We start from the raw sequence: 11,829 nt of genomic DNA on the forward strand, positions 1-11,829 counted from the left end.
GTAGTTATAGAGACAATCATTGGTACATTTATTATGATATGACAGCGAGAAAGTATAATCCCGTAGAATCCGAGCAAAGTGTTTGTCTTAAAATATAAACTCCATGGTAAGTGACACAGATAAAGTTAAATATTTCATGTAAGCTGAATTATTTGTAAAACACTGCACTGGGGTAACGAACAGAAACACTGGCAGCATTCGCTACTGGCCACTGAACTATCTGTGTCAGTACGGTGTACTGTCTCAGAGCAGTAGTGGAGCGGGGAATCTGCTGAGGGTAGGGGGGGGGTGGTATCTGTAGACGTAGCACCATCTATTTGATGGAATTAGATTTTTTTGTTTGAGCCAGAACTATCTCGCCAGACGTTGGGATTCTGAATATGCTCATACGGCGGGCAGTCAAGAGACGCAGGTAATTCCCGACGGTTAATGTGATGTGGATCTGCTGTATCGCACTGCGCATCTATTGACGAATATGTCATTGTTTTCGAATTTTTGACTTATATAATCTTAATACTAATACATTTTTTAAATTTTTTCTCAGCCAGAAGGCACCATGCCCCAGACGTGCGTGATTGCTGAAGTATATTCTTCAGTAGCGGCGATTGAGTGACAAAATCCAAGGGCGAAAAGAGCGAGGATTCAAACAAACATACGACGAACACACGACACAGCAGATTAGCCAATATAGTATACGATATACTGTGTGTGTGTGTGTGGGTGTTGTGTGTTGTGTGTTGTGTGTGTGTTGTGTGTGTGTGGTGTGTGCTGGTGTGTTGTGTGCGTGGCGTGGCGTGCGTGCGTGCGTGCGTGCGGTTGCGTGCGTGTCGTGCGTGCGTGCGTGGCGTGCGTGCTGGTGCTGTCGTGTGTGTGTTTCCTTACATCATGTGCACCACCACACCCCTGAAACGACCCATAGATCTATTGCTTTCGCGGACAGATCCATGGTGACGGTCACTCCGCGCGCTGAAATAGGTTTACGGTCGATTACGTCATGGGCAATACACGTCGCCACCGAAGCGGATCGTTCTACTTCCCGATCACACCGTGGATTCGGCGCTACCACACTCACGCTTCCAATAGAGGTTTGACACCCGCAGTCTACCTCAAGCGACGACGACGTAGGCAGAAGGTTCCGTAAGCAGGAGCTGCTAGAGAAAGCAGACTTACGAGTTTCGTGCTGGCCACTGATTCCGGATTCCCGACACCAGCGGCGAAGATGCTGCGCAGCGCGACGAGAGTCTTCTCTAATGTATGTAAACAAAGGTGCGTGCGTGCGTGGCGTGCGTGCATGTGAGTGGAGAGAATTGCATGATGAAGATTCTTCCTCTTTTCTTTCCTCATTCCCAACGCGAATCCGCAGATTTCTTTCTGCTGTCTTTCTGCGCAGTCTCTCTCCTCCGCGCTCTATCTCGCGCGCTCATCTCTCGCCTGCTCGGCATCTCTGTCTGTCTCTTTCACGAATCTCTTTCCGCGCTTACTCCTCTTTGCTCGTTCCTTATTCATTTATAGTGTGATTTAAATGTTTGAAATACTATCACAAACTAGCTTAACAGTAGACTCAAACCAGGGGTTAAAAGAGCGGGCACCGGTAATCGTTTTTAATATTATCGCTTATCGGTTATAGCTGGTCTATTCTCTCTCTCTCTCTATCTCTCCTCTCTCTAATATATATGTAATATATATATAAGATATTAGTATTGTATATGTAGTGGTGCTTCGGGTTTCGTCGTGTTGCAGTGGGAACCTCGTGGCCCGTAGGTACAGACTCTGCCGAGAGCGCCATCATCGCGCGACTTGTCAAGGACTGGAAATTCCCTGGAAAGACATCAAGGAAGCATGTTCAAAGTTCAAACACTTCCCTCTCGCCGCGAGTCAGTGAAGTCCCAACCGCAGGCCACGCGCGCATGCGCCCGCCTATGCGTGCATTGACGTCGTCAGTGGTGACGTTATATTATTTTTAATCTGATATAGGCATCTGTTGTCTACGGTGATTTACAGGGAAACGGTATGAGTGACGACAACGAATGGACTATTTTGTAAACTATTACCCTAGTCAGCCCACTTACGCTCCATCATCTGTTGGATAGACGCTTCAAAAAACAATGCTTGCAACGAAGTGCTCGTAAACTTCACAACTATGGCGTGTACGCCGTGAAAAAAAACGAACACTTAACTTGTCTAGTTTACCTAACTAACTCCGTAACTAGTAGGCAATAACCAATATTGGTTTCGTTGTCTTCCTTCATCCGAGGAGAGGGTAATAATGTCGTCTACCTGTCTGATTAGTCAGTGTTGTCGTGGCAGTGCGTGAATGATTTTGTTCAAACGGGACGAGCATATTCGCAGACAAGCGCTGCAGGCTCAATCGCCGGGTCGCCATACTAAAACTCTGCACGGAATACCCCGACAAGTACGGTCGACCTCTATCTGCACTACCGCTGCGTGCGCCACGTGTGCACTACTAGCTGTAAACTGTCGGTGAGGGGCGTCATCCAGAAACATCTCGTAGCTCTAAAAGCGATAGAAGAGGATTATTAATATTTATTACATTCTCGTAGGAAAATGTTCGCCATATTACGACTAAACTTATTGAAGACTACCCGAATAACTACTTGAAATATTAGTGACATTCAGCGTTTCGTAGCTGTCGTGTGAGGCGTCCGGTTCTGAGCAAGAGATGTATCAGTGACCACGGTATATAACATCAATCTGCCTCCTCCTTCCTCCCCGCCGTCCTGCAGCTTCTTACAGAGAGTATCAGTGACACGGGTATAAGCATGCACATCTACGCTCCTCCCTTCTCCCCGCTCCCTGTCAGCTTCTACAGAGATGTATTACTGACACGGATATAGAACACACATTGGCCTCCAGCTCTCTTCTCGCCCGCCTCCCCTGCAGCTTCTTACAGAGATGTATTTAGTGTACACGGGTATAAACACTATCCCTCCTCCCTCCCCTACTCCCGCAGCTCTACAGAGATGTATTACTGTACCACGGGTATATACATCTACATCTGCCTCCTCCTTCTCCCCGCTCCCTGCATGCTTCTTACAGGAGATGTATTCTGATCACGGGTATAACATCACATGAGCCTCCTCCTTTCTCCCCGCTCCCTGCAGATTCTTACAGAGATTGTAATCAGCCGACACGGGTATACACACAACACCTACCCTCCTCCTTTCCCCACTCCCTGGCAGCTTCCTTACACAGCAGATGTATCATCACACGTATAACATCACATCTACCTCCTCCCTTCCTTCCACCTCTCCCTGCAGCTTCTACAGGAAGATGTATCAGTACACGGGTATAACATCACATCTGTCCTCCTCTCCTTCTCCCCGCTCGCCTGCAGCTTTCTTAAGCAGAAAAGAAAATGTTATTTAAACGACACGGTATTAACATCAACATCTGCCTCCTCCCTTCTCATCCCGCTCCCTGCAGCTTCTTACAGAGTATGTAATCAGTGACACGGTATCTAACATGCACATCGCACTGCCCCCTTCTCCCCACTCCCTGCAGCTTGCTTAACAGAGATTATTACTGACACGGGTAAGAACATCACATCTACCTCCCTCCCTTCTCACCCGCTCCCTGCAGCTTCTTACAGAAAGATGCTATTAGGACACGGATATGACATCACGATCTTCCTCCCATCCCTTCTCCCCGATCACCTGCACTTCTGTACAGAGGCTATCATTGATCAACGGTATAGACATCACATCTACTCCCTTCTCCGCTCCCCTGCACTTTCTCATACAGAGATGTATTACGGACATCGGTATGAACATCACATCTGCCCCCCTTCTCCCCCGCTCCCTGCAGCTCTTAACAGAGAGTATTATGAGCACCGGTAAACATCACACTGCCTCCGTCATCCTCTCCCGCGCTCCCGCACTTCTACAGGAGATGTAATTACTGACACGGGATAACCATCACAATCTACCTCCTCCCTTCTCCCACCGCCCCCAGCTTCTTCATCAAGAAGATGTATTACGGGACACGGTATAGACATCACATCTGCCTTCGCTCCCTTCTCCCCGCTCCCTGCAGCTCTGTACAGAGATGTATACTGGACACGGCTATAAGCATCACATCTGCCCCAGCCCTTACTCCCCGCTCCCGCAATGCTTCTTTACAGAGATGTATCAAGTTGACACGTATAACATCCACGATCTAACTACTCGCCTCTCCCCACTCCCCTGCACTTCCTAAAATGTGTATCAGTGACACGGGGATAGCACATCACATCGTACCTCCTCCCTTCTCCACGCTCGCCTGCAGCCTTCTACATAAGATGTATTCAGTGGACCACGGATAGACATTCACATCTGCCTCCTCCCTTCTGCTCCCGCTGCTCCTGCAGCTTCTTACAGAGATGTATTATTAACTGTACGGGTATAGGACATTACATTCTGCCTCGCTCCGCTTCTCCTGGACCGCTCTCCCTCATCTTCTTACAAGATGTACTCAGTGACACGGTATAACATCACATCTGCCTCCCTCCTTCTCCCCACTCCCTGCAGCTTCTACAGAGATGTATTACTGACACGGGGTATAACATCACATTCTTACCTCCTCAGCTTTCTCCACCGCTTCCTGGCAGCTTCCTTACAGAGATGTATATAGGTGACACGGGTATTAGACGATCACATTCGCCTCTCTCCGCTTCTCCCCGCCGCCTGCATGCTCTTACAGAGATGTATCATTACACTGGTATAACATCACATCTACCTCCTTCCTTCTCGCCCGCTCGCTGCCAGCTTTCTTACAGAGATGTATCAGTGACAGCGGGTAATGACATCAGCATCATACGTCGTCCCCTTCTCCCCGCCCCTGCAGCTTCTTACAGAGATGTATCAGTGACACGGTATAACATCACATCTAGCCTCATCTCCTTCTCCCCGCTGCGCTGCAGCTTATTACAGAGATTATTACTGGACAACGGGAAAGCCATCACATCTTGCCTCCTCCCTTCTCGCCCGGCTCCCTGCAGCTCTACAGAGATGTATCAGTGACACGGTATACGACATTACAACATCTAACATCCTCGTCCTTCTCCCCGCTCTGCAGCTTCTTACAAGAGATTGTATGCCAAGTGACACGGGTATAACATCACATCTGCCTCTCCCTTCTCCACCGCTTCCCTGCAAGCTTCTTACAGAAGATGTAATCAGTGAACACGTAATAACATCACATCTGCCTCCCCCCTCTCCCCGCTCCTGCAGCTTTCTCTACATAAGATGCTTCAGTGCTACACGGGATATGACAATCCACACTCTACTCCTCAGCTTCCTCCACCGCTCCCTGCCTTTATAATTACGATAAAATGACTGCTGAAATATTTGTCACGCACGCACGCACGCACGCACGCACGCACGCACGCACGCACACACACACACACACACACACACCTGTATAACCTGTGCCGTCTCCTCCTGAGTAGCTGCCCTTGCATCATACCCGTTTACTTCCAGTACTCTGTCGTCCGGCTGAAGCGTCCCATTCTGATAGGCAGCACCCCCTTCAATCTAACCACGCAGCGCAGCATGAGAACAGAAAAGCCTCTAAATTCTTTAACAGGTTGGTTGCTTCATATTTATCACTCTGTGCCGGTTTTATCACTTACCCAGCCTCACGCCAGTTTAATTACGTTACTGAAATTCTACTCTTTCAGCAGTTCCACACAACACGTTGCCATGGCAATTATAGTTATTGACCTACCATGCGCTATTGTATTTCATGTATCATACAATTTCCCTATCGATGCACGTAGCAGAGGTTAAATTACCGGACAAATTCAACGTAATTTTCAAGCTTTTATTTATATCTGCCCTCTGCTGCCATCTGATAAGATTGTTTCATGAAAGAGGAAAGCTAATAAAATTGCAGGAAAAGCTTTTCTCAGCGTTGAATTATTAATCACATTCAATAATTCACGTACCACATCTAAAATATAAATTCCCGGCTCGTATCGCTTTCCGACGAGCTTTATTCCTAACTGTCGTCCGTTTTCCTTTGGTAGCGTCACTTTGAACAGTTCTGAAACATTGAGACAGCGAGACGCACGAATTAGAATCGAATCACAGAGCTTTTAACGTAGTCCGACACGTGCTTCTTCCCACAGGTGCATATCTGCGTCAGCAACTTTGCATCAGTTGGTAATTCGTATGTGTTGTGAGCATATATACATATATATCAATAGTCCATAATAGAAAATGTTTCATATATTTTATCGATACTGTCACGTGACATGATGATCACGCACGCAATAGGTAGTCGAGTTTATAGCTCCACAAGGACACTTTGTATTTATATATAGTGTCAGTTCAAGTGTATTACAAGCAGTATACACGCATTACGAACATAACACAGACGAAATATTACCAGGACGTTTGCTACGATATTTTCGTTCATATCTCTCTCGTTTTTTTCTCATACGATGGGATCTTATGGTAATCGTAATCGTGAACACAATCCAAACGGCGGTTTCGCTGAATATAAACCATTTTCTACATTATTTCTAATATTGCTATTTTCTTCAGCATAGACAGCGAATTGTGCATGCTTCGCATGTAATGGGATGGCAATGCGGGGATTTGGAAATAAGGGTTTTATAACGGCCAATATCACGATGAATATTTCGAATCTCAGAAGCTGATTTCTCCGGCATCGATATTATCTAGCCAGACCTGTAGACGCGACTGGAATCGTAACATGTGTGGATCGCGAAAGTGAACTATTCGTATGAGTTGAGATAGACTAATGGCCTAATAATTGTAGAGGATTTATTTCGAGTTGACATTATTGCCTGTATTGTCAAATGACCTTATTAATCCTATACTTATCTTGTCAACATAATGCGTATACACACGGATCCGAATCCTGACCGGATGAAACATGCTGCTTAGTTCTATTTATTTATTTATTTTATCTAATCATTCCCTTAGAGAGCGGCTCAGCTCTGCGTATATGTTGCGCTACTCACCGATAGCTGTGCAATCCTACCAAGCCCTAATAACAAACACTTATCCCTTTGTGCTGCAGCTGCCTGAATCTCCTCCTCCTCCTCCTCCTCCCCTCCTCCTCCTCTAACGTTGTGTTGATGCCTCTCACCTTCCTCAAACCTCCGCCTCCTTCTCAGCAAGCTCCCTCCTTATACTCTTCCTACCTCTCCTCGTCCTCCTGTAGTATAATCCTTTAGCATCTCCCTAACCGCTTCCCATTCCCTAACAAACCTCAAGCATCGCACATCTTCTCTTTATCCGCATCCCCGCAGCATCCCTGCCCGCATCCCTGCATCCCCGCAGCATCCCTGCCCGCATCCCCGGAAAAAATTGGGGAAAATAGTGCTATTCACGACTACCATTATTCTTACTTTGCCTGCGAGTCTAGAATAATTTCGATGGTATTGCATTAAGCAAGAATTCCTATGCTCTCTACAAACAAGACTCAACGTTTGCTCAATACGATCACTCCTAGGCTGACCGATATCGCGCTCCTAAAACCTCACTCCACATCCCTAACGCCGGCTTCGAATCCACTTCTGCCCAGCATCGCCTACACGCGGGTAGCATTCTGGCTACATCGGTTGCCGTCACCCACTTGTGAGACGCTCGATAATTGATGTATATGCCCAAATTGTACTGTTACTACGACTTAGTACTGAGCTGCGTTGTGTAAAAAATTGATGGAGCCGGCTCCATCCGATGACCGCGGGCGGTTAGCCGTGCTACTGGAAAGATAACTGAAGACTAAGGGCATAGCGGCGATTTGCCTCCGAATGTCACCTATGATAACGAGCACCGTCCATCACTAAATTTATCGGCGGAAAATACCGAACTTTCACGAAGCCAACGCTTAGCCGCGGTGATATGGATGCTGGCAGAAGAGTGGATTCGAAGGCGGGGCGTTTTGGCATGTGTGGGAGGGCATGGTTTAGGAGGCCGATATTCCGACCATTGAGGAGTATCGTTTGACAAGCGCGATTGGCTCGTTGTTTTAGAGAGCGAGGGAATTCTCGTCCTTAATGCAATACATGAAATTTTATTCTGACTCGCAGGCCAAGAGTAGAAATAATGCTAGTCGTGAAATAAGCACTATTTTCCATCCACCGGTTTTTCCGGCTCTGTACACTCTAGGTATTATATTAGCCTTCTTAGTACATAATATACATTACAATACATACACTCATTACATACATACATACATTACAATACGACTCAATAGTATATTAGATATACATGTAATCCAGCAGGACCCGCCCCCACCCCGCTCCACACCCCCCGCCTGTCAAGTGTGACGATCATACCGAGATGATGTGGTCGTTTATTGCTGACTCGATGCAACCTGGGACGTCTGCGCTTGTTTAAACACACGATCTCTGGCGAGCAGCGACATGTATTTGGGCGTCGCTCGGCAAAGACGAACACCTGCAGACGACGAGACGGGCGTGGCCTACAGCAGAAGAACATCAACAAGATGCCGCCATTTCTTATCACGCGGGTATATATATATATCCTATATATACTTGTTTATATTTATACTGGCTGCTATTTAATGTCATTAGCCATGGTATTTATAGGAGACCGTTTTTGGCTGATGATTTCGCGGGTATATAACCCATGTCGGTAAGGTTTGACTGATTCATCAGAGGGACGTTCAAGAGTTAGAATAGCCTTAGCGTGAGGGAGGCTAGTAGCGGTTTGTCGTGGGTAGTTCATTAGCAACACGAGGAAAACGCGGGATGCGGCTGGATACTTCAGGTTCCAGCATGCGCCCGAGCTTGGTGGATGTGCGGCACGACTTAAGAGGTGGGTCAAACTAACGGATTGTCCGGGTCGCCTGTTTCTTGATTGAGCTGGATAGCGGACAGGCACCATGTGCCTCGGTCTTCTGCAGTAAGAACAGAGCCAGCGGGCACACACTGCAGGCAGTCACAGCGGAGCGTACATGGGCAACGTTCCACCTCATCCTTGCTGCTGCTGGAACGACCCCCCGATCAATGCCGTATCGGCGATCAGTGCCGTGCTATAATTGATACCTATTTACTATTTTGGTTGTTTGAGCAGTCTTACGGCGAGCCAAAGCTCGACGAGACGCGTGGAGAGTGAATGTATAAGCGACTTTTAAAGTTCAGAATTGACTGAAACAAATGAATCTTCGACTCTTTGAATGATCGTATCTTCTGTCCGAGTACCTTGCGCTTGGTTGCGCAAACTTCGAGATCCATTAGTAGTCCGGGCGTTGCAGCAGGGGTATAGAGACAGACTATTGTACAGAAGATTGTATGCCGCAGTTAAGCTTGGGGTAGGGCGCGACGGCTTGGCGAACCTTCTATCTGTGCGCGACGCTGGGACCTTGCTTTCGTTTGCTCACCTTCTTGTCCGGTATTTGTTTGGCACGCCAATCTAGGTCTTCAGAGCTTTCGACATAGGAAGAGCTTACTTTCTTGCCGATGGCTGCTCCATTCTATAGTGTTGCCTTTGGAAAAGGTATCTCACGTGATTCCTCGGTGACTGCGAAGCTGAGGAGAGCGGGGAGAAGGAGGAGGCAGATGTGATGTCTATACCCGTGTCACTGATACATCTCTGTAAAAGGCAGGGAGCGGTGGAGGAAGCTGAGGAGTAGAGTGTGGATTGTCATATCCCGTGTAGCACTGAAGCATCTTATGTAGAGAAAGCTGCAGGAGCGGGGAGAGGGGGGAGGCAGATGTGATGTTATTACGTGTTCACTGATTACATCTTCTGTAAGAAGCTTGCAGGGAAGCGGTGGAGAAGGGAGAGGCAGATGTGATGTTATACCCGTGTCACTTGGCATACAATCTCTTGTAAGAAGCTGCAGAGCGGGGAGAAGGACGAGGATGTTAGATGTTGTAATGTCGTATACCGTGTCACTGATACATCTCTGTAGAGCTGCAGGGAGCCGGGCGAGAAGGGAGGAGGCAAGATGTGATGGCTTTCCCGTTGTCCAGTAATAATCTCTGTAATAAGCTGCAGCGCAGCGGGGAGAAGGAGATGAGGCTAGATGTGATGTTATACCGTGTCACTGATACATCTCTGTAAGAAGCTGCAGGGGCGGGGAGAAGGGGACGACGTATGATGCTGATGTCATTACCCGCTGTCACTGATACATCTCTGTAAGAAAGCTGGCAGCGAGCGGGCGAGAAGGAAGGAGGTAGATGTGATGTTATACCAGTGTAATGATACATCTCTGTAAGAGCATGCAGGCGGCGGGGAGAAGCGGAGAGAGGCGAATGTGATCGTCTAATACCCGTGTCACCTATATACATCTCTGTAAGGAAGCTGCCAGGAAGCGGTGGAGAAAGCTGAGGAGGTAAGAATGTGATGTTATACCCCGTGTCAGTAATACATCTCTGTAGAAGCTGCAGGGAGTGGGGAGAAGGAGGGAGGCAGATGTGATGTTATACCGTGTCACTGAGTACATCTTGTAAGAAGATGAGGGAGAGCGGTCCAGGAGAAGCGGAGCGAGGCAGAATGTAATGTCCTATACCCGTACAGTTAATAATACATCTCTGTAAGAAGCTGCAGGAGCAGCGGGAGCAGAAGGGAGGAGGCAGATGTGAATGTCTATCCGTGGTCCACTGAATACATCTTATGTAGAAGGCTGCAGGCGAGCGTGGAGAAGGGAGGAGGTACGATGTGATGTGCTATCCCCGTGTCACTGATACACATTTTAGGAAGTGCAGGGGAGTGGGGAGAGGCGAGTAGTTAGATCGTGGATGTTATACGTGTCAACTTGATACATCTCTGTAAAGAAGCATTGCGGGAGCGGGGAGTAAGGGCTGGGGCAGATGTGATGCTTATAGCCGTGTCCAGTATACATCTCTGTACAGAGCTGCAGGGAGCGGGGAGAAGGGAGCGAAGGCAGATGTGATGTCTATACCGTGTCCCGTAATACATCTTCTTGATGAAGAAGCTGGGGGCGGTGGGAGAAGGGAGGAGGTAGATTGTGATGGTTATCCCGTGTCAGTAATTACATCTCCTGTAGAAGTGCGGGAGCGCGGGAGAGGATGACGGAGGCAGTGTGATGTTTACCGGTGCTCATAATACTCTCTGTTAAGAGCTGCAGGGAGCGGGGGAGAAGGGGGGCAGATGTGATGTTCATACCGATGTCCGTAATACATCTCTGTATGAGAAAGTGCAGGGGAGCGGAGAAGGGAGTAGATGTGATGTCTATACCGTTGATCAATGATAGCCTCTGTACAGAAGTGCAGGTGATCGGGGAGAAGGGATGGGAGGAAGATCGTGATGTCATATCCGTGTCCTAATAGCATCTTTCTGTAAGAAGCTGCAGGGAGCGGGTGAGAAGGGAGGGAGGTAGATGTGATGTTCTTACCCGTGTCAGTAATAATCTCTGTTAAGCAAGCTGCAGGGAGTGGGGAGAAGGGGGCAGTGCGATGTGCATGTTAGATACCGTGTCACTGATTACATACTCTGTAAGAAGCTGCAGGGAGCGGGATGAGAAGGGAGGAGGCAGATGTTGATGTTAATACCGTGTCGTTTAAATAACATTTTCTTTTCTGCTTAAGAAAGCTGCAGGCGAGCGGGGAGAAGGAGAGGAGGACAGATGTGATGTTATACCCGTGTACTGATACATCTTCCTGTAGAAGCTGCAGGGAGAGGTGGAAGGAAGGGAGGAGGTAGATGTGATGTTATACGTGTGATGATACATCTGCTGTGTAAGGAAGCTGCCAGGGAGTGGGGAAAGGAGGAGGGTAGGTGTTGTGTGTATACCCGTGTCGGCTGATTACAATCTCTGTAAGAATCTGCAGGGAGCGGGGAGAAAGGAGGAGGCTCATGTGATGTT

General features: G+C 47.9%; 1 protein-coding gene across 1 annotated transcript in view; it reads right to left on the reverse strand.

The window, feature by feature from the left end:
* LOC106811509 (arachidonate 5-lipoxygenase-like) overlaps positions 1-11,829 on the reverse strand; it is a gene marked incomplete at its 3' end in the record, with an annotated part of 20,911 nt that overhangs the window by 1,251 nt on the left and 7,831 nt on the right.

The sequence above is a fragment of the Priapulus caudatus genome, unplaced genomic scaffold (genome assembly GCF_000485595.1).
Source record: "Priapulus caudatus unplaced genomic scaffold, Priapulus_caudatus-5.0.1 Scaffold547, whole genome shotgun sequence".
Taxonomy (NCBI): domain Eukaryota; kingdom Metazoa; phylum Priapulida; class Priapulimorpha; order Priapulimorphida; family Priapulidae; genus Priapulus; species Priapulus caudatus.